This window comes from Quercus robur, chromosome 4 (assembly GCF_932294415.1).
Source record: "Quercus robur chromosome 4, dhQueRobu3.1, whole genome shotgun sequence".
NCBI lineage: Eukaryota > Viridiplantae > Streptophyta > Magnoliopsida > Fagales > Fagaceae > Quercus > Quercus robur.
This window is the reverse complement of record NC_065537.1, coordinates 13822717-13845815: the sequence shown is the minus strand read 5'-3', so window position 1 is coordinate 13845815 and position 23099 is coordinate 13822717. Positions and strand designations below refer to the sequence as shown.

General features: G+C 34.7%; 1 pseudogene; it reads left to right on the top strand.

The window, feature by feature from the left end:
- The first annotated feature begins 1053 nt into the window (after positions 1-1053).
- On the top strand, positions 1054-8276 carry LOC126721422 (putative wall-associated receptor kinase-like 16; annotated as a pseudogene).
- Positions 8277-23099: the final 14823 nt, after the last annotated feature.

Here is a 23099-nt window from a genome sequence, read left to right as displayed (position 1 = left end):
CCTTAATGAGTTCTCAGAATAAAAGAAAAATAAATCTAAATGCAATGTCTATTGAAAACTCATCTAACATATAGTCTATCTCTACTTGAACTTTGTTACTAGATTTAAGCAGCTGTATGAGCCTTCCAAAATATGTGTACATATATTTTGTAATATTTTAATAAGTTAGGGGGGGGGGGGGGGGAGTAGACTTATGGGGAAGACAACATCTTTCAAAATAACAAGTAAGAAAAGTTTAATTAGTAGTTTTATCTCCTTATATTTGTGTGGGAGAAATTAATCATGACTTTTTTTTAACTCATTGAAAACGAGTAACACCATTAGAAGTCTTTAATCTTGTTAACATCTCACTCAGTCTTTGGACATTATTCAAAACTTCCAAAGTCTTTTGGTTATTGTTTGAAACTTTCAGAGACTTGGAAAGTTATATTAATCTTAAAATTTTGAACTATATAATAATTGTTTGATGCAAACTGCATAATTGCAGACTAAGTGTATGGCAATTATCAAACGTGTAGCAATCATGATAACAAAGTATATTCAATAATATTTCATTGAAAACAAATTCATAAATGATTCCTATGTAAAAATTTCTCAAGTATCTTTGCAAGAAAAAAAAATTTTGGTTGAAGCTGGAGTACTTATCTTTTATTCGGTGCTTTGTGCTATTATCTCTCTCCACGATACATGCTTCAAATCCACCCATAAACCTTGAATATCCCACATACAAAATATCCTGGCCTATGATGTACTCTGCGCTCTTCCCTATCATCATCATCATCATTATTATTATTATTATTTGTGAGAAACAAATGCATAGAAATGATGGAATAAGATTTAAACACAAAGATATACCACAAACTTCACTCAAAAGTCGTAGTAACTTTTAAGAGAGATTATTCTCCTCTCATTAATATATTAAATTAGTTGAATTAGTTCTAGATTAATGTAAATAATTTAACGTTATAGAAAAAAATAAAATACCACAAAATTTAACGAGCGTAATTTACATTTTAGACTAGATGTAATTATAGGAAGTATATGTAATTACCTCCTTTTCTCCCAAACTGTGGAGATATGGGTTTCATTGGGATTCTTATACAATTCACTTGGGTTGCTGTGGTATTATTTGAATTGACAGCCGCAGCAGTAGCATTTCCAATAGCGCTGCCCAACTGCCCGGACAGATGTGGAGATGTGGAAATTCCATATCCATTCGGCCTAAGAGAAGGTTGTTACATAGATCATTATTTTTATGTCAAATGTAAAAACAACTCTTTCGGCAAAACCCAACCAGTAATACCTGAAGACTTCATTATTACAAACATTTCCCTCCAAGGCCAGATTGACATGCCAATGTGTATATATATAGCCCATGACTGTTATGTATAGGGCGTGTCGAAGACCTGGAATGCACCGTGGCTCAACTCGCCCCTTAATTTCACCGTCTCTAGCAACCAAAACAAGTTCGTGGTCGTCGGCTGTGACACTTACGGTGACCTTTATGGCTACCAGCAAAATGGTGAATATATATCCACCGGCTGCGCTTCCAAATGTGAAAGCACTAAGTACATAGTCAACAGCTCTTGCTCTGGTGTTGGGTGTTGCGAGGTAGATATTCCTAATGGGTTAAGGAATTATTAGTATCAAGCTCAATTCTATAAATAATTACACAAAAGTAGAGAGTTTCAATCCTTGTGGCCATGCGTTTATTAGCAAACAAGGCACGTTCACTTTCTCCATTGATTCCCTTCGCACTCTACGGGAAATAGAAGTGATATGCCAATGGTTCTTGATTGGGCGATCGGTACTAACACATGTAATGATGTTACCAACAAATCGAGTTACATATGTGGAGGTAATAGCACGTGTATTGATTCCTAATGGAACCCATACCTCCGCCATGGTTGTCAAGGTAATAATTCATGTATCTATGTTAATTTCTCGATAATAATAGTAATTATTATTATTTCTTCTATTTTAACCTAATTTCAATTGAGTCCTTTAATATATATTTATATATATATATATATATATATCTGTAGGGACACGATTATTTAACGGCCCAAGAATGACGTTGGGCTCGTACAAAAAAGATCCCTCACAATATGATTTGTAGAGAGTGGGCTTAAAAGGCTTGCTCTGGATCGCTAGGCAACGGTCCGATCCTGACTTTAGGGAGGGGGCTCATGTAGAAGGTGGTTCGGCCTGAATGTCCGGGCCATACAACGATGTAGCCTAAAGGGTTGGACTCCTCGGACTTAGTCCGAGGAGCATCGAGTTCTTCCCCTTCTTTCCCCCCCTCTTGTCTCTTGGCTTTCATTTCCTTTTATACTCGTATTTTTCCCTCTCTTTAGGGTCCACGTGTAAGCTTTACCTTCGGGGCAGAGGACTTGTCCTATCAGCCCATACCTCCAGTGGTTGGGAGTAGACGTAAAGGTTGAATTGCTTGGTCAAGAATAGGGGCTTGTCAGGCACAGAGTTCTCCACTACAGTAGGGGCAGTCTTTTCACTTATCCTATCCGTGCATTGAGCTTATCCTTGACAATAGGTCTTCTCAGATCAGGTCCTGGGCCTTGATATATAGAGCGGGCCTGGGCCATGAATTTTCTGGCCCACAATAGCCCCTCAAAATCCTGCTGCCCAACTTTTAGTTGGGGGAGGAGGGTTTTGATGACTTTGGGCCCACATCACGACTTGCTCAAAATTTTGCACTCCATCCATACTTGTGTTTTCACATTCACTCGGGAGACGTGCCAAGTCAAGAGTCAGCCCATCGTTCGCGAGTACTCTGGAGTTTCAGTAATCGAAGTGCACCTTCCCGAGGATCTTGAGATCCTACGGTTGCGGATGGTGTGGGAAGTTGAGCCAGAGCTGCTTTGTCTGCAGCGCGTCTTGGGAATCTGCTCAAATTTAAATCACAGGTCACCTCTTTACCCTCTATATAAGTGGGATAGGTGATTGCTCTCCTGGCATATAAACCATTCTGCTCTCTTCAGAACTATAACCCTTTGTCCATACCCAGTTCCCTCTTCCGGTGTCATCTACCCTTTGCGCCGTATGCTTGAGGCTTGGATGGAGATGGGGGAGCTTCACCCGCCACAGGGGCATCGGGCCCCTCCAAGACGCAAAGTGATGTGGTCTGGGCAGAGGAGGCACAGATTTAAGGTGTCTTCCCGCTTGGACATGATGGGAACGGTACCCTCCCATCTTTTAGTCAAAATCCGAAGCAAGTTCTGGTCATGCCAGATCTTTGGTGTGTCAGAAGAAAGATTCTCCGCCATCAGCGCCGTCTGCCTTGTCGCAGGCAAGTTTTGGTGTAGGCTCCTCAACTTCCGGCTCCCGGCACCTTCTCTTCGACGGTGTGGGCCTCAAGTTGGGCTCCCTGCACCTTTTCTTCAGCTGCGCTAGCCTGAAGTTGGGCGCTTTCTGCACCTTTTCTTCAATGGTGTAGGCCCCACGACGGGTTCTTTTGCTGCCTGAGTTATGGGCATGTAAGAGTGTTGAGGAAGGACAAAGTCTTGAGCAGTAGCCAACCTCTCCTCTAGACTATCTCCTCGGCCTTATCTTATTCTTTTGTATCTTTCTTTTCGATTATGTACTTAGCTATAAGCTGATTCCAGCTTTTCATTGTACGCTGTATTATTTTATTGTTTTAATAAAAGGGAAATTTATTTATTTGTTTTGAATATTATTTCATTATTATTTTTTTTTTGCAACACTACTTTGTGAATGGGTGTGCTCCATATGTGTTTTTCTTCAATGACACTTAGAGTAGGAAACCTCAAAACATGGTCTAACTAATTTTAATTTACTGACATTACTAGGCCTAATAACGATAATTCACAGTAAATTAAACTTAGGAAACTAACCGAGATAGCAGCTGAATATTTCATAATAAGTGCGAGGAGACCGTCCGAGAATGATAAACTCTAAATAATTCATCCGAGGGGGTAACCAAGCAATAAAGAACTCCGATTGTGTTTTTGGTAACATATTGCCTTATATAGCATCAATCCCTTTGGTAGTGAGAATCCGAGGGCAGACTTAAGAGTCCATGCAGTTTAGGAATTAACACAATTGTTAATGGAGAGATCTCCTCGGATAGATTCTAAGGTCCATGTAATGTAGTTTTTCTTTTAAGTAGTTGGTTTCCCCATAGGCTTGAGTCCGAGGACCATGCAAGGCCTTGGTTCTATCCAAAACTTGTAGTTTTTTCTCTGTGTACTTGGTTTCCCCATAGGCTTGAGTCCGAGGACCATGCAAGACCTTGGTTCTGTCCAAAACTTTTTTGGAGTACTTGGTTTCCCCAAAGGCTTGAGTCCGAGGACCATGCAAGGCCTTGGTTCTGTCCAAAACTTTTTGGAGTACTTGGTTTCCCCATAGGCTTGAGTCCGAGGACCATGCAAGGCCTTGGTTCTGTCCAAAACTTTTTTGGAGTACTTGGTTTCCCCATAGGCTTGAGTCCGAGGACCATGCAAGGCCTTGGTTCTGTCCAAAACTTTTTTGGAGTACTTGGTTTCCCCATAGGCTTGAGTCTGAGGACCATGCAAGGCCTTGGTTCTGTCCAAAACTTTTTGGAGTACTTGGTTTCCCCATAGGCTTGAATCCGAGGACCATGCAAGGCCTTGGTTCTGTCCAAAACTTTTTTTTTTTTTTTTTGAGTACTTTTTTGTACTTATTTGCTTTTTCGCAGGTCAGCCCCTTGCCCGTGGCGGGGAGAGTTGGCTTGAGGCCGGAAGCCCCTAGAGCCGCCCGTGCCGTTGGCACTGCAGGATGTAGCCCCTGGTCGAAGTTTATGTCGGAACAGCAACTGCATGTCGCCGGAGACGGGGGAAAACCCGCGAATCTCTGCTTGCTAGAGAGTTGACTTAAACGCCACCTGCACCAACGCGCAAGCCTTCCCACAGACGGCGCCAATTGTAGGGACACGATTATTTAACGGCCCAAGAATGACGTTGGGCTCGTACAAAAAAGATCCCTCACAATATGATTTGTAGAGAGTGGGTTTAAAAGGCTTGCTCTGGATCGCTGGGCAACGGTCCGGTCCTGACTTTAGGGAGGGGGCTCATGTAGAAGGTGATTCGGCCTGAACGTCCGGGCCATACAACGATGTAGCCTGAAGGGTTGGACTCCTCGGACTTAGTCCGAGGAGCATCGAGTTCTTCCCCTTCTTTCCCCCCCTCTTGTCTCTTGGCTTTCATTTCCTTTTATACTCGTATTTTTCCCTCTCTTTAGGGTCCACGTGTAAGCTTTACCTTCGGGGCAGAGGACTTGTCCTATCAGCCCATACCTCCAGTGGTTGGGAGTAGACGTAAAGGTTGAATTGCTTGGTCAAGAATAGGGGCTTGTCAGGCACAGAGTTCTCCACTACAGTAGGGGCAGTCTTTTCACTTATCCTATCCGTGCATTGAGCTTATCCTTGACAATAGGTCTTCTCAGATCAGGTCCTGGGCCTTGATATATAGAGCGGGCCTGGGCCATGAATTTTGTGGCCCACAATATCAATTTTGTCATTTAAATTCTATTAATTAATATATAATGTAATTCTTTTGTCCACCTCTGTATTGGACTATTTAATCCTCAAAGGAATGTGGTTTTGGAAAGTGAAAAAAACTCATAAACAATAACATGATTGGATGGAATTAGAAAGAAAGATCAAATTGAAAAGAGATTAATATTGAAGGACTGAAATGAAGATACAAAATAAAATTTAATGAATTGAACTGAAAATTAATAGATAGAAACTCTTTAAAACTTCTTATGTTGCAATACTTTGTCATTTCATTTTAATAATATATGTTACTGCTTTTCTCTCAGCAAAAAGAATAAAGTCCTTGTTTAATTGGTTTACTTTTTGTTTGTTTTGGTTTTTTTGTTTATTTTTATTCTGTTTGTTTTTGTTTTTAAATCTTGGTCTTGAATATGTCATTGCTTTATATTTACTATATTTATTTTAAGTCACTTAACGATGGGCTTTACATCTACAGACATTGACGAGTGTGAAAATGATGATAACGGTAAGGCCCCGGGGGAACAGTGTATGAACATACTAGGGAAATTTACGCGTTCTTGCATCGAGGGGTACCATTTGGACCGAAGTGCAGGAGTAGACATCCTTTGTGTTATCAATCAACCATCGCTACAAGTTTAACTTTTTGTTGGTAAGTATACTCGGAGTCCATTTGAGAATAGGTTATTTAGCTGAAACTAAGATTTAGTTTTTAAATAAGAGGCTTTACTAGTTAGACTAATTGGAACCTATCTTTAACTTTTAGAGTTAAATGGTATTATTTCACTCCTTAAGCTTACATTTAGTTTGGTTTCATCTCAAAACTATTAAAAATGTTATACTTTGTACTCTTCGGACTACTTAACTTTTTATCCATCTTAAATTTCCAGACTCATAGTCTGGTTTCTCAAAAAAAAAAAAAAATTATCCATCTTATTTAATAGAATGTCTAGTGATATTATTTAATGATTATTTCATATTAGTTCATTTGATTTCGAGCACTAATTAATATCTGTAAGCATTAGTTAATAGGAGAATTATTAGGAGCTATTAGAGGCTCTAGAATATAGTGATATGGTGCTCTCTTCTCTCACATTCCTAATGAATCTCACCATAAATTTTAATTTGTGGGATCCAAGTCAAATTAACTAATATAATACTTACCTGAAAGAAAAAAAGAAGTTTTAACAGCTTAGCACAAAAATGGAAATCCATGCAAATTTTAAGAGTGGAAAAAAGAATTGCCATAAAAATTTTTATGAATTTAAATCTAACCAGCAACCTGTATCATGTCCAAAATAAAAATATAAAAAATGACTCTTTGCAAAATTGTAATCCATCTCCCCCTTGGGCCCTCTAAGAATGGTATAAAAAGTCCATTAATAATGTTTATTTCTATGGGCATATGCTTCATCGTTTTGCTTCTTAGTAGCTCCTAGATGTACTTGATAGAGATTAGCAAGCTAATATTCTATTTCTTTCAAATGTAGGTGTTGGCATAAGCTTCATAGATGTGCTTGTCTGTAGTTCTTGGCTGTACTTGATAGTTAAGCAAAGAAGGTTAATCAAGCTTAAACAAAGGTTCTTTGAACAAAAGGGGGGTCTAATTTTACAACAAAAACTCTCCAAACAAGAAAATTCAACTGCAATAGCCAAAATTTTCAACAAAGAAGAGTTGCAAAAGGCTACCAACAATTACGATGAGACTTTAATTATTGGCCGAGGAGGTTTTGGTACAGTTTATAAAGGAATTTTACCAGATAATAGGATTGTGGCCATCAAGAAGTCCAAAACTGTCGATGAAAACCAAATTGAGCAATTCATAAACGAGGTACTTGTACTTTCTGAAATTAACCACAAGAATGTAGTTAAACTATTGGATTGTTGTTTGGAGACACGGTTTCCTTTACTAGTTTACGAATTCATACCCAATGGTACTCTTTTTGAGTACATTCATCATGAAAGGCAGGCATCCACCATATCATGGGAGACTCGTCTTAGGATAGCTGCAAAAACTGCAGAAGTACTATCATATTTGCACTTTGCAGCTTTTCCACCTATAATCCATAGAGATGTTAAGTCTTCAAACATATTGCTAGATAATACTCACACAGCAAAGGTATCAGATTTTGGAGCTTCAAGATTAGTTCCACTAGACCAAACACAATTAGCTACAATGGTGCAAGGAACTTTGGGATACTTGGACCCTGAATACATGCAAACAAGTCAATTGACAGAGAAAAGTGATGTTTATAGCTTTGGAGTGGTCCTTGTAGAGTTATTAACTGGAAAAATGGCTCTTTCATTTGATAGGCCAAAGGAGGAAAGAAGTCTAGCTATATATTTTATATCTTTTTCGAAAGATAATAGATTATTTGAAATTCTTGAGAAACATATAGCAAAAGAAGGAAAGGCGGAGCAACTGAAGGAAGTGGCAATCTTGCAAAGAGGTGCTTAAGATTGAAAGAGGAAGATAGACCTACTATGAAGGAAGTAGCAACCAAATTGGAGGGTTTAAAAAATGCGGAGATGCATTTGTGGGTCAATGTTGATTCCAACTCAGAAGAAACCAAATTCTTGGTGAGACATCAGATTCTTACAAATATAATGCTAGTAATAAAAGTACTAATGTGTACAATAGTGTGAGAGACCAAGTAATATTTGACTTAGATGATGTCAGATGAACTTAGTTTTATAGCATATTTTTAGTAGATGCCATATTGTAATGATGTACTTTCTTGTTATGCGATGTCCATTTTTCCTTCTTTTTTTATCATTTTATTTTTCTTTTTTAAGTGCTTTATCCTAAACTAAAACTGGTGCAAAGGATAATTAAGACTAAAATATTGTTTTGGTCCCTAGATAAAAGTACTTTCTATTGATATCTGATGTCCGTAAGTGATTTCCACTTCCTTTTTTTCTTTTTCTTTTTCTTTTTCTTCCTTGTTGTAAATAAATATCATACTTCTTTGTTGATATTTCCCTTTATAAATATTACCTTTTCTTCACATCAAAAAATAAATTTAATTAAAAAATACTTTCTTTTATACTGAAAAACGATGCTTTTAAAAAATATATATATATATATATCATTAATGATAGGTAGTAAGTACTACTCTTTGATACTTTATATTTTTTGTTTCATCGACAAATATAAAATAGGTATTAAGTTTAACCTATTGTAAATTTCCAATTTAGAAACTCAATGCTTGCGTAGTCGCGGTATCCTTCATCTCATTCACAGTGGCTTATAGGCTGCCTCCCAACAGCGATGCTGGTTCTGTCATCTATGCGGTGATGGCTTCGGCTTATAGGGTCCGTTTGTTTGGCCTTTGTGTAGCCTAAATGTGTGTTTCCAAAGAATTTTTGTTTTTAAAGAAGAAAAAAAAAAAATATATATATATATATATATATAATACTCCTTTGATATATATAATACGCCTTAATATATAAAGCATTAAGGGGGAAGGACACCAAGGTGAAGGCGGAAGCACAGTAATAATATATATTGAATGTAATGTAAATGAATAAGTTAGAACAATAATAAGGCGGTAGAACCAGCCAAGCAGTATATATCAAAATAATTCAAAGTAAATGAAAACAATTTAGAACCGTCCGAGATGGCGGTAATCTGTCCAAAGTGGCGGTAGCAACAAGTAGTATAATGAATATAAAACTGAAAATACTTGTTATTGAAAATAGTACAAAACACTTACAGCAGTAGTAGTGGTTAATACAAGATCTCAGAACAGGTTAACAATTACAAAGCTTGAACTAGTCCTAGTTACAAGATTGTAGTAGTAGGAAGTAGGAAAATAGTGGTAACAGGAACAAGGAACTTTCTCTCAAAGAAGGCTTCTAAGGGAAGAAGTTTTAAGGGAAGAAAATTCTGAAATAAAAGCTTAAGGGACATCCCCCCTTAAATAGGCAAAATTTTGAGTAAACTGTACTAGTGAACAGTAAAAGTTAACAGTAAAAGTTTGCCGAAAGCAATCTTTGTGTGACTAAAAGACTCGGGAAACATGGAGAATCTTCTTTTTAGAACATCATCATCAGGAGTGGAAAACAATAGTGGAATTTCACCAGTAAGTAAACATTGTAGCATTTTTGGCCTTTGTGCAAGCCAGACAAATAAGATCAATCTTCTTGAAGATTTGGAGTGTTATCCTCATCATGTCTGAACAGTTCCTGGTCATAAGGGAAATAAGGGTTGTGGGCAACAGATTCCTTAGAAGAGGCTTTAGATTCTCCTTGATTGGCAATAGCTTCTTCTGCCCATTTGAGTAAAGCCAAAAGAGCATCAGTATTTTTTCTTAAATCGTCAATAGGGGAGCTCTTATTTTTTGCTGGAGGCTTAGCATTCTTGATGGAAGAAAAAGAGGGAGCATCAGCAAGGATAGGGGTTTGAACTGGGGAATGATCCTTGGCAATGGGGAGAGCAGTAGTAGATGAAAATTCTCTAGAAATAGTAGCAATAATTCGTTGAGTATGAGGGAATTTACCCCACCATTTTACATACCAATGTCTTGAGAGAATATCACCTCCTTTTTCATATTGCCATTTTAATATTCAAGGTATTTTATGGTGCTTAACAAAGTGAAGCAAAACAGGGAATTTAGCTCCATGAGCATCACACCTATAAAATTTCTTGAAACATTTGAAAGCATCAAGCAATGGCTCAGGAAATATTTTAGCAATATGGCCAAATTGGGTCCACCAATTGTTGAACCAAAGAGGCAAATAACCAGTGAAACTTTTATCAAAGTTAACAAACCAGGAATGAGACGTGTTTTCATTCTGGTGCAGCATGAATCTTGACCAAGCAGTGATATAATCATGATATGAATAGGGAATGGGGGAAGATGGCATTGTTCTGGTAGAATTAGGGGAAGAGCCCCATTTTTCTTCAAAAATAAAATTGACCAAGTAAACACTGTGGTAAATAATTTTGGAGGTATCAACTTTGTCAGATGTGGTGTTAATAATAATAGATTTTTCATGACACAGAAGATCAAAATAATACTATAAATTCTTTTCTCTGTGCTTAGGAATCCAGTGAAACATTGAAGGGAAATAACTTTTAGCAAGTTTGAGAGGATCAGAAATGGAGACTCTGTTGGGTTCAATATAAAACAAGTGTTGGAAATATTGTTTTTTGATGTATTAAGGGTTAAAGGAATTTCTGGGAAAAGCAATTCTAATAGGTTGGTTAACAGGGGTTATGGCATAAGGGTCATAGGACGAGGCAAGAACAGTGGAGTAATTGGGCATAGGGATGGTTCCTAGGGTGGTGAAACAATTAGTAATTTCAAGAGGAGAAGCAGGTTCTTTTTTAACAATTTGTTTGGAGGTTTCAGCAGGATGATTATCTTTTGATCTTCTACTTGCCATTGTGACACTGCAAAAATTCATGGGTAAGGAAATCAGGGGTAGTATTTTGAGATCCTTTAATATATTCAATATCGAAATCAAAAACGCTTAAAATAGCTTGCCATTTGGCAAAAATATGTTTGGAAGCAATATTTTCAATATCTTTTTCAATAACGTATTTAGCACTTTTGCAATCAATACGTAACAAAAACTTTTGGTTTAACAAATCACTTTGAAATTTTGAAATACATAGTACTATAGATGAAATCTCTTTTTTTATAGTACTATAATTTAACTGTGCATTATTCTAAATCCCAGAATAGAAACGAACAATTTGTTCAGGTGACCCAGGAGAAACTCTTTGTTTTAGAATACCACCATAACCAATGTCAGAGGCATTGGTTTCAACAATTTTAAAAGCACCAATAGTAGGAATACCAAGACAAGGCAATGTCTTAACATGGGATTTGATTTGTTTAACAAGGGAAGTATGAATATCAGACCAAGGAGGGGGATTACTTTTTAACCGGTCAAACAAGGGTTTGCATTGTTTCCTCATATCCTTATAGAAATCAGCAACATAATTTAATGACCCAAGAAATCTTTGGAGCTGTGTCTTATCAGTGATAACATCAGGAAACTTATCAGCAAATTGAATGGCTCTATCAATAGGACGAATCTGTCCTTCAGAGATGTCATAGCCAAGGAAACGAACTTTTGTTAGAAACAATTTGATTTTCTTTGCAGATACAACAAGACCATTTCTTTTGATAGTATCCAGAAATGAATACAAATTTTTCCAGTGTTCATCAATAGAGCTAGAGTAAACAAGAACATCATCAATATAAACAATGGTGAAATGACTGAAGGAGTTAAAAATATCATTCATGATGTTTTGAAACTCACTTGGGGCATTCTTAAGACAAAATGGCATAACATTCCACTCATAATGTCCAAAAGGAGTGGTAAAAGCAGTCTTGTACCTATCATTCTCAGTAATCTAGATTTGCCAGAACCTAGATTTCATGTCAAATTTGGAAAACACCACAGCTTCACTCAACCTATGGACCAGGTCATTCTTATTGGGAATAGGATACCTAATCCACTCCAAAACCTTATTCAAGGGTTTGTAGTTGATTACCAATCTAAGGGTCCCTCTTTCAACCTCAGCATTTTTCTAGACATAAAAAGCAGAATAGGACAAAGGAGACTTGCTATTCCTAATTATTTTTTTCTCCAACAAATCATGGATTTCTTTTTTGCAAAATTCAACAGTTTCAGCATTCATTTGAATAGGACGAGCTTTAGTGGGAATGTTTTTCTCACCAAAATCTTTAACATATGGCAAGTCAACAATATGTTTCTTCCTATGCCAAAAAGCTTTAGGAACATTAGAGCAAACATCATTAATCAGCATTTTTTGAAAATGATCAATTTTTTATTGTAACAATTTATCAGAAATTTGTTCAACAATTTTCTTGTATCTAACTTCTTGTTGAAGGAAGTTGAGATGTTTGGTTTTAGCATGAGTTAGAGTTAAAGCATCAACATCGATGAATCAGAGTTAAAGCATCAACATCGATTTCAAACTTTGAAGCAAATTTGAATTTTACTTTTTGTTCGAAAGGATCAGTAGTAATTCCATCATGTTCAACAAGAAAAGGATATAAAGCATATATAAATGGCAGACCAAGAATCACTTTATCAGTCATGTTTTTAACAAGGACAGAAGGAATCTTGAAACAAACATTATCATGACAAACATGAGCATTATTCAATTCATATCTGATCTTCATTTGACTACCATTAGTATAAACCAATCTTTCAGTTGATTTTTCAAAATATTTTGAAGGAATCAATCCTTCTTGGATACAGTTCATATCCGCACCAGAATCAATCATAGCAATAACAGTGAAATGATAATCATGGGAAACAACAATTTTAACTTTTGTAAACCAATTTGGAGGAAGCAATTTATTAACAAGACTAAGTTAAGAATCATCAACTAAACCTTTATTAGAAAGAAGAGCCTGTTGACTGGATTCATTTCCATCTTTGTGCTAATCTTGTTCATCTTTTTTGTTATTAGATTTATTAAGATTTTTATTAATTTTTAGCATTATCAATTCTTGTTGGAGATTATTGTTATCACTTTTAATGCTTTTGAATTCATGTTTTAATTCATTTATCTCTTGTTTAACAACATTAATTTCATGTTGAAGATCATTAACAGTCAATTCTTTGGATTTCTTTTTATTAAATCTCTCCAAAGTTTCTTCAAAGCTTATGGTTGATTTTGGTTTTTAACCAGTTTCATCTTTTATCAAATTTTTCTTAAACTTATCCAAATATTCTTTTTGTAATTCAGGATTTTGAATTTGATTTATCAGTTGAATTATTAATTTTTCATCTTCTTCACTCTTAGTGAGAGTATTCACAGACTTAACAACATTGCAACAGGAATCTCTGCAACCAATTTTAATATTAGGTGAATCAGAAGAATCATCAGCAGATTGATAGCAAGAATCAGATGAAGAAGAAAAATCATCTTCCAAAGAATCAGACGAGTTGTTTGAGTCAAGGATTCTAAATAATTCTTCTTGCTCTTTATCATCAATATTTAACATATTAAACTTTTTTTTCAACTTCCCAGGTTTTTGTTTGCAATCTTTACTAAAATGTCTAGGTTTACCAGAGTTGAAGCATTTACCTTTACCTGATCTATGTTTATCATATTTTTTAGAAACATTTTTCTTCTTAGCATAGAAATCATTAGGTTTAACAAAGTTGTTTTTGTATTTTTTATATTTTTTTATAGCCTTTACCATGTTTTTTTAACTTTTTGCCTGGAAGGAGCAATAGGAGGCAAACCATATTGTTCACAGAAATTACCCATTTCATATTTAGCTTTTCTTTTATTTTTTAATTGGTGTTTTAAAATTTTTTCATCATTACACATATTGATACCAAGTTTTTAAATCGTACTGAAAATATCACCATAGGTTAAATTATCATAATCAATAGAATCATTTTTACCCATTAACTCTTGTTTTACCTTATGAGCAAAGATAGGAGGTAGACCGTCAATAAACTTTTCTTTCCAATAAGGCTTGTGGCAATCTTTCTAGAGCATCACTCTGGAAGTAAAAACATCTTGATACCATCTGTAATTAGACATAGTAGGACAACTCAAATTATTCAAATAATCAGAAACACAAGATGAAATATTGTATGGAGTACCAACAAAATGTTTGAGAATAGTATAGATCAGGGTATTAACACCATCAGGAATACCACGACCAATACTTTCATCAAAAATAGGCAAACCTTCATCATTCTTTTAAACAACATGTTTAATAGATTCTCTGGATTCTTCAGTGATGTATGAATCCCACCATCCACGAAGAGTACCAGAAAAACCAGTAACAAGTAAATTAACAATTTTAGGTTGATCAAGATCATGGTTATTTCGATAAGCAATACCAACCATGGACATATGACTCATTTTATTAATGATTTCTTGTTCAGACAAACCATCAATATTCCATTCATAAAGCTTATCAGCAGAAATAGAAAACTGTGTTTGAAAAGATCTTTCTTCAAACTGTATATCAGGAGGAGTGGGTTTTGAATACCAATTCTTTGTAAAAGACATGGGTTTGGAGTTTCCAACAAATCTTTTAATTTATGGTAAATCATCATCAAAAATATTTTTTGCAGAAACAGAAGATACAGTATCAGAATTTGTATCAGAAACAATTTCTTTTTCATTTCTTGAAATAGTGCAAGCTGTACTTCTAGAAGTATCATCAGTTTTAACTTTTAAATCAAAAAGCATTTTTTCAACAATTTCAAGAGTCTTGGACTGAGAAGTTTTAAACATAACTTTTTCACTTTGACTGAGTAAATCAATCAAAGGTTTCTCAGTTTTAACAGAAACAGCCTTTTCAGAAACAAGTTTTTCAAGAGAAACAGTTTTTTCAACAATTTTTTATCCAATGCGGTCAAGTTGTTGACCAATAATATGCAAAGATTCATTAGTAAAATTGTTTTGTTCAATAAGACTAACAATAGGAGTTTGATCATCAACAATTTTGAAAGGAGAGGCCTTGACTTCATCCTTCTTAGTAGTTATCAAAATTGTTTCAAGAGGAGGATGAGTAGACTTGACAATGGCTTTATTTGCTTTAACAAAATTTGATTTTTTTTCTATCACATTTAAATGTTGTATTGAAACTTCTTCATCTTTTGAAAAATAATGGTTTTCAAGAAAATCAAAAAACAAAATATGTTTTTTCAGTTGATTCATCTTTTCTAACCATTTTCTCTTAACAAAGTCTTTTTAGACTGAGCAAAATTATTTTTGAAATATTCTCTTTTGTTTCTATTTTTAGCAAGCATAAATTCATCATACAAAGAAACCGTATCAACTTCAAAACTTTCATCCAAAACAATCAAAACTCTTAATTGATTTTGGTAAACAGGGTTTTCAATAGGAGGAAAATTAGAATCAAATGGACAAATAGACTTAGTGTCATCTTCTTCTTCATTAGCAGTTCCACAAAATAGGGAGGAAGTTTCAGGTTTAGTAGAATAGTAAACAGAGCTAACTTGAGATTTATCACTTGAAATACCTGTTAGCTTTAAATCAGAAGGTTTTTCAAAATTCTTTTGCAAAAAATCATTGATCTCTTGATCTCTTTTTGAAATACTTTCAAATCCAGCAAAGGAATGTCTTCCTTCGTTGATCCTCAAAGGTGGATTGTTTTGAAAACTTATTTTAACAATACCATCAAGATATTGTTGAATATGAGTGAGATCTAGCTCATCAAAAACAGGTTTAGCAAGAGGGGATTCTTGTTCCAACAACTAATCATTAGGAAGCTTAACATCTTGTCATTGAATCATTTTTGGAACTTGAATTTTAGCATCAAGGGTTGAACACTGGATTAACATGGTTTTACCAGAGGGTTCTTTTGGAATCCTAACACCAGGATTTATTTGAGTACACAACAGTCTATAATAAATGCAATAAATCAAAGCAAAAGGCTTACTACATTCTTCCATGTGATAACCAGATGAAGCAATATTCAATGTCAAAGCTTTAACAATATGAGGATCATCCAAAGCAAGAGTAAGATCAGGATAATGGTTAAAATAAACAGGACCATCATACATAGAAGCAGTAATCATACCAAGAATGCTATCTTTAAAGATCTTAAATCTAGCATCTCTTAAACACATAAGAACAGAAGCATTAATACCCTTTCGGGTAAGTGGTTTAATAGCAACTTGAACCATACCAATATGCAAATAACTGAATTTTTTAGCAGCAAGGAATTCATTAATATTTCTTTTAGAAAACAAACAACATTTTTCATGAACTTTTGAAATAAAGAATATTTGTTCAACAGTTCTAGCTTTGTAAGCAAAATAAAAAGCACTCTCAACAAAACTAGTTTTATAAACAATTTTAGTATCAACTTTAGGAATATTCCAATTACGAAAATTAGGGATCAACTCATTATCATCAATAGTGTGATCTTCTTCATTTACAATATCAGGAGGACAACTAGACTTAGAGCTGACAGAGGAGTTGGATCTCCACAACCTATCCATACTATCCTAGGTTCAACACTCAGTTATCATGTTTTTCTCACAACCATTGCATTTCCTAACACATACCCTAAGCAACCTTATACCTCTCATGCCCTACACGCCCTCTCTTGGCTCAAACGGACTTACAGTTTGATTCTAGGAATTGTTTACAACTAGGGTGGCGCCAACAACGGTAAGAAGGGAACACAACAGCGGAATATCAAGTTTTCGAGTAGACACAGACAGAGAGACAGAGAACACAACCACACTATCACCAGCCAGAAAAGAGTGGCTCTGATACCATAAAGGGGAAGGAGATGCACAGCTAAAGGGAAGAGACGAAAGCACAGTAATAATATATGTTGAAAGTAATGTAAATAAGTTAGTGAGAATAATAAGGCGGTAGAACCAGCCAAGTAGTATATAACAAAATAATTCAAAGTAAATGAAAGCAATTTAGAACCGTCCAAGATGGCGGTAATCCGTCCAAGGTGGCGGTAGCAACATGTAGTATAATGAACAGAAAACTGAAAATACTTGTTATAGAAAATAGTACAAAACACTTACAGCAGTAGTAGTAGTTAATACAAGATCTCAGAACAGGTTGATAATTACAAAGCTTGAACTAGTCCTAGTTACAAGGTTTGTAGTAAACAAGGTAGTAGTAGTAGGAACAAGGAATTCTCTCAAAGAAGGCTTCTAGGAAAGAAAACTCTCTCAAGAAAATTCTAAGGGAAATTCTATAGTCAAAAGCTTGTTCTAACTTAAGGGACAACCCCCCTTAAATAGTCAAAATCGGAGTGAACAGTGTTGTGAACAGTAACAGGTGAACAATGTCAGGTGAACAGTGACAGATGAATAGTAAAAGAGAATTTTTCTTCTTTTTGACTCAAGATTGTGGGGAATCCTCCGTAGAGATCAGCAAGAGGACTACAAATTTAGGGACAAGGCCACATTATTGGTGTCCTTTGGTGTCAAAAGAAACCAATAAAAGAAACCAATAAGCACTATCCTTCAGTTGCAAATGAGCAATAGTCTTGGGAATCTTCAGAAGCATCATATTAGTGGGAAACAGGCTTTTAGCAGTGGTAAATATTGAAATGTTTAGGCCATTATGCAGGCCAAAAAAGTAGGAGAATCAAAATCTTCCGCCAAATCTGGAGTATCTTGAAATAGTTCCGGATTTTCAGCAACATATTCTTCAAAGACATTGAAGTATTTTGGCTTTTGTGCAAACCAAACAAATAAGGGAAAGTAACAATAGTTTCAAACAGTAGTAGCCTCAGGAGTGAACTCATCAATCAGTAGAAGGAGCATCGGATGGATAACCATCATAAGGATCCCATTGAGCATTATCATCACATGCATGCTCATGATAAATAGCATATTTATTACATAATCCGCAATATAAAAGTGGCTCAAACCTTGGAGTTTTTCCTGGGATGATAAGACTTCTTGGATTAGGATGATCTGCTATCTGTAAGTGAACAAGGGCACTAGCATAGGGTTTGGGACCAAAAACAGAGATTCTATCTGTGCTTCCTATGAAATGATAATTTTTCCATAGATTCTAAGAAACTTCAAGAATTTGGTTATTAAAATAATTTCTCCAACATTTTGCAAGAGTAAAAGGATCATCGAAGGACAAGTGGGAATTTCCTTCAAGCCATTGTCCTTGGTGGGTGTGACCATTGATGAGAATGAGATGCTTTGAGGGTTGGACATTCATCCAGTTATCTCTTTCCCAATCTGGTAAAGTACTCCAGCATCTGATGGAAACAAAAGGTTTAGTGGAAGAGTTTTCAAAACCTTTAATAGCAGTTTGAATAATCTGTGGAAGCTGACTGGCTTGTTTATGGCTTGTTAATTTTATGAACCTAATAAAACCATATTCAAACATTTGGGAAAGCCAGTTAGGATTCCTATCATCATCATCAGCTGAATCTTCATCAGTAAAATATGAACCATCATCATAATCAATCAGGAGACCAAGAAATGGATGTTTCTTTTCATACACTATGAGACTACTCCCAAAGTGTTCTTCCCATTCAAGCTGAAGAAAGACATTATCACCTTCGTCTAGTTCATCAGAATTAGGAATAGTGGCAGTAACAAGTTTCTTGAAATATTTGAACCATAGGTCAAAAGACCTAAACATAGCCTCGCATTCCAGAATACAGAATTGTATATCTGAAGGCAAGTTGGCAACAACACTTCTTAACATAAATTGGGTCTTAAGACTCAATCTAGCATAATCAATGCCCATTATAGTCTCTTTATCCATTGAATGGATTTCCTCTTTGCCAAAGAGTTGACTAATGTAGGCTTTAAGACGGCTTTTAAGAGCCTCATTTTCTGAAACAGAGGTATTTTATGAAGCAGGATCATTTTGTGAAATAAGGTTATTTTCTGGAACAAGGTTATCATGGTGGCTTATATAGGCCTCATTTTGAGCAGTAAGGTTAACAAGGTGGATTTCAAGGGCTCTGAGGGTTTTCTGGAAAACATTATGGTGGTTTCTGGTAAAAGCAAATTGAAGGTTATCAAGAATGAATTTAATAGAATTTGGTAATTCTGAATAAGTTCCATTGTGGAATTGTAGTTCTGGACAAAACTTCTTGTAAAGGAATAAATATATCACCATTGGAATGTGTCATCTTTGCTGGGACAAATTCCTGAAGGGATGTTGATCTACTGGATTTTACTCCAGAAGATACGCCTTCATGCATTACAAAAGGTTGTCCCGTTGGGAGCCTTTATTCTTGAGAATAGCCCTGTATTGGTGCTTTTCCCTTGTTCTTCCTCTCTGCCGAGGAAGTCATAATAATCCACTTACTTGTGGTATAAGTATTAGTATTATTCCACTTATTAGTGGTATTTATCCATGAAACATTCTCCGATTCTTGCGAAGAAACATTGATAATATTAGAACAGTTGATAGTAGTTAACATTTTGGTATTATGAATATTACCTTTAAAATCATCAGTGAAATATTGGCAAGAACTCATCATTAGTTCTTGAATAAGCTCATTCATGGGGGAGTCTTTCTTATAAGATAGATTATCAATATCAATTTCAAACTTTGAAGCAAATTTGAATTTTACTTTCTGTCCAAAAGGATTAGTAGTAATTTTGTCATGTTCAACAAGAAAAGGATACACAGTATTTATAAATGGCAGACCAAGAATCACTTTATCAGTCATGTTTTTAACAAGAACAGAAGGAATCTTGAAGCAGACATTATCATGACAAACATGATCATTATTCAATTCATATCTAATCTTCATTTGGCTACCATTAGCAAAAACCAATCTTTCAGTTGATTTTTCAAAATATTCTGAAGGAATCAATCCTTCTTGGATACAGTTCATATCCGCACCAGAATCTATCATAGCAATAACAGTGAAACGATAATCATGGGAAACAACAATTTTAACTTTTGTAAATCATTTTGGAGGAAGCAATTTATTAACAAGGCTAAGTTGAGAATAATCAACAGTACCTTTATTAGAAAGAAGAGCCTGTTGACTGGGTTCATCTCCATCTTTGTGCTCATCTTGTTCATTATCAGATTTATTAAGATTGTCATCAATTTTTAACATTATCAATTCTTGTTTGAGATTATTGTTATCACTTTTAATGCTTTTAAATTCATGTTTTAATTCATTTATCTCTTGTTTAACAACATTAATTTCATGTTGAAGATCATTAACAGTCAATTCTTTGGATTTCTTTTTATTGCATCTCTCCAAAGTTTCTTCAAAGCTTATGGTTGATTTTAGCTTTTTACCCGTTTCATCTTTTATCAAATTTTTCTTAAACTTATCCAAATATTCTTTTTGTAATTCAGGGTTTTGAATTTGATTTATCAGTTGAATTATTAATTTTTCATCTTCTTCACCCTTAGTGTGAGCATTACCAGAATTAATAACATTGCAACAAGAATCTCTACAACCATTTTTAATATTAGGTGAATCAAAAGAATCATCAGCAGATTGATAGCAAGAATCAGATGAAGAAGAAAAATAATCTTCCAAAGAATCAGACGAGTTGTTTGATTCAAGGATTTTGAATAATTCTTCTTGCACTTTATCATCAATATTTAACATGTTAAACTTGTTTTTCAACTTACCAGGTTTTTGCTTACAATCTTTACTAAAGTATCTAGGTTTACCACAGTTAAAGCATTTACCTTTACCTGATCTCTGTTTGTTATATTTTTTAGAAACATATTTCTTCTTAGGGTAGAAATCATTAGGTTTAACGAAGTTGTTTCTGTATTTTTTGTATTTTTTATGGTTTTTATCATATTTTTTACTTTTTTGCTTGGAAGGAGCAATAGAAGGCAAACCATATTGTTCACAGAAATTACCCATTTCATATTTAGCTTTTCTTTTATTCTTTAGTTGGTGTTTTAACAATTTTTCATCATTACACATATTGATACCAAGTTTTTTAATAGTACTGAAAATATCACCATAGGTTAAATTATCATAATCAATAGAATCAATTTTACCCATTAATTCTTGTTTTACCTTATAAGCAAAGATAGGAGGCAGACCGTCAATAAACTTTTCTTTCCAATAAGGCTTTTGGCAATCTTTCTGGAGCATCACTCTGGAAGTAAAAACATCTTGATACCATCTGTAATCAGACATAGTAGGACAACTCAAATTATTTAAATAGTCAGAAACACGAGATGAAATATTGGATGGAGTACCAACAAAATGTTTGAGAATAGTATAGATCAAGGTATTAACACCATCACGAATACCACGACCAATACTTTCATAAAAAATAGGCAAACCTTCATCATTCTTTTTAACAGCATGTTTAATAGACTCTCTGGATTCTTCAGTGATGTATGAATCCCACCATCCACGAAGAGTACCAGAAAAACCAGTAAGTAAATTAACAATTTCAGGTTGATCAAGATCATGGTTATTTTGATAAGCAATACCAACCATAGACATATGACTCGTTTTATTAATGATTTCATGTTCAGACAAACCATCAATATTCCATTCATAAAGCTTTTCAGCAGAAACAGAAAACTGTGTTTGAAAAGATCTTTGTTCAAACTGCATATCAGGAGGATTGGGTTTTGAATACTGGTTTTTGGTAAAAGACATGAGTTTGGAGTTTCCAACAAATCTTTTAATTTCTGGAAAATCATCATCAAAAATCCTTTTTGCAGATGCAAAAGGAACAATATCAGAATCTATATTTTCTTCAGACACACTTTCATTTTTTGAAATAGTTCGAGCAACTAGAGTACTCATAGTGGTTCGAGCAGCCGAAGTACTTGTAGAAGTACCCTCAGTTTTAACTTTTAAATCAGAAAGCATTTTTTCAACAATTTCAAGAGTCTTGGACTAAGAAGTTTTAAACATAACTTTTTCTCTTTGACTGGGTAAATCAATCAAAGGTTTCTCAGTTTTAACAGAAACAGATTTTTCAAGAGAAACAGTTTTTTCAACAATTTTTTCTTCGATATGGTCAAGCTGTTGACCAATAATATGCAAAGATTCATTATTAAAATTGTTTTGTTTAATAAGACTAACAATGGGAGTTTGATCATCAGCAATTTTGAAGGGAGAGGCCTTGACTTCATCCTTCTTAGTAGTTATCAAAATTGTTTCAAGAGGAGGATGAGTAGACTTGACAATGGTTTTATCTGCTTTAACAAAATTTAATTTTCTTATCACATTTAAATGTTGTATTAAAATTTCATCTTTTGAAACATAATGGTTTTCAAGAAAATCCAAAAACAAAATATGTTTTTTCAATTGATTCATCTTTTCTAACCATTCTCTTTTAACACGATCTCTTTTAGACTGAGCAAAATTATTTTGGAAATATTTTTTTTTATTTCTGTATTTTGCAAGCATAAATTCATTATACAAGGAAACCAAATCAACTTCAAAGCTTTCATCCAAAATAGTCAAAACTCTTAATTGATTTTGGTAAACATGGTTTTCAATAGGAGGAAAATTAGAATCAGATGGACAAACAGATTTAGTGTCTTCTTCTTCTTCACAAGCAGTTCTACCATATGGAGAGGAAGATTCTGCTTTGTTGGAGTAAAAAGGAGTGCTAATTTGGGATTTATCACTTGAAACACCTTTGATCTTTAAATCAGTGGGTTTTTCAAAACTCTTTTGCAAAAAATCGTTGATCTCTTGATCTCTTTTTGAAATACTTTCAGATCCAGCAAAGGAATGTCTTCCTTCGTTGATCCTCAAAGGTGGATTGTTTTGAAAACTTATTTTAACAGTGCCATCAAGATATTGTTGAATATGAGTAAGATCAAGCTCATCAAAAACAGGTTTAGCAGGAGGGGATTCTTGTTCTAACAACCAATCATTAGGAAGCTTAACATCTTGTCATTGAATCATTTTTGGAACTTGAACTTTAGCATCATGGGTTGAGCATTGAATTAACATGGTTTTACCAGAAGGTTCTCTAGGAATCTTAGCACATGGGTTTATTTGAGTACCTAACAGTCTCTAATAAATGCGATAAATCAAAGCAAAAGGCTTACTACCTTCTTCCATGTGATAACCAGATGAAGCAATATTCAATGTCAAAGCTTTAACAATATTAGGATCATCCAAAG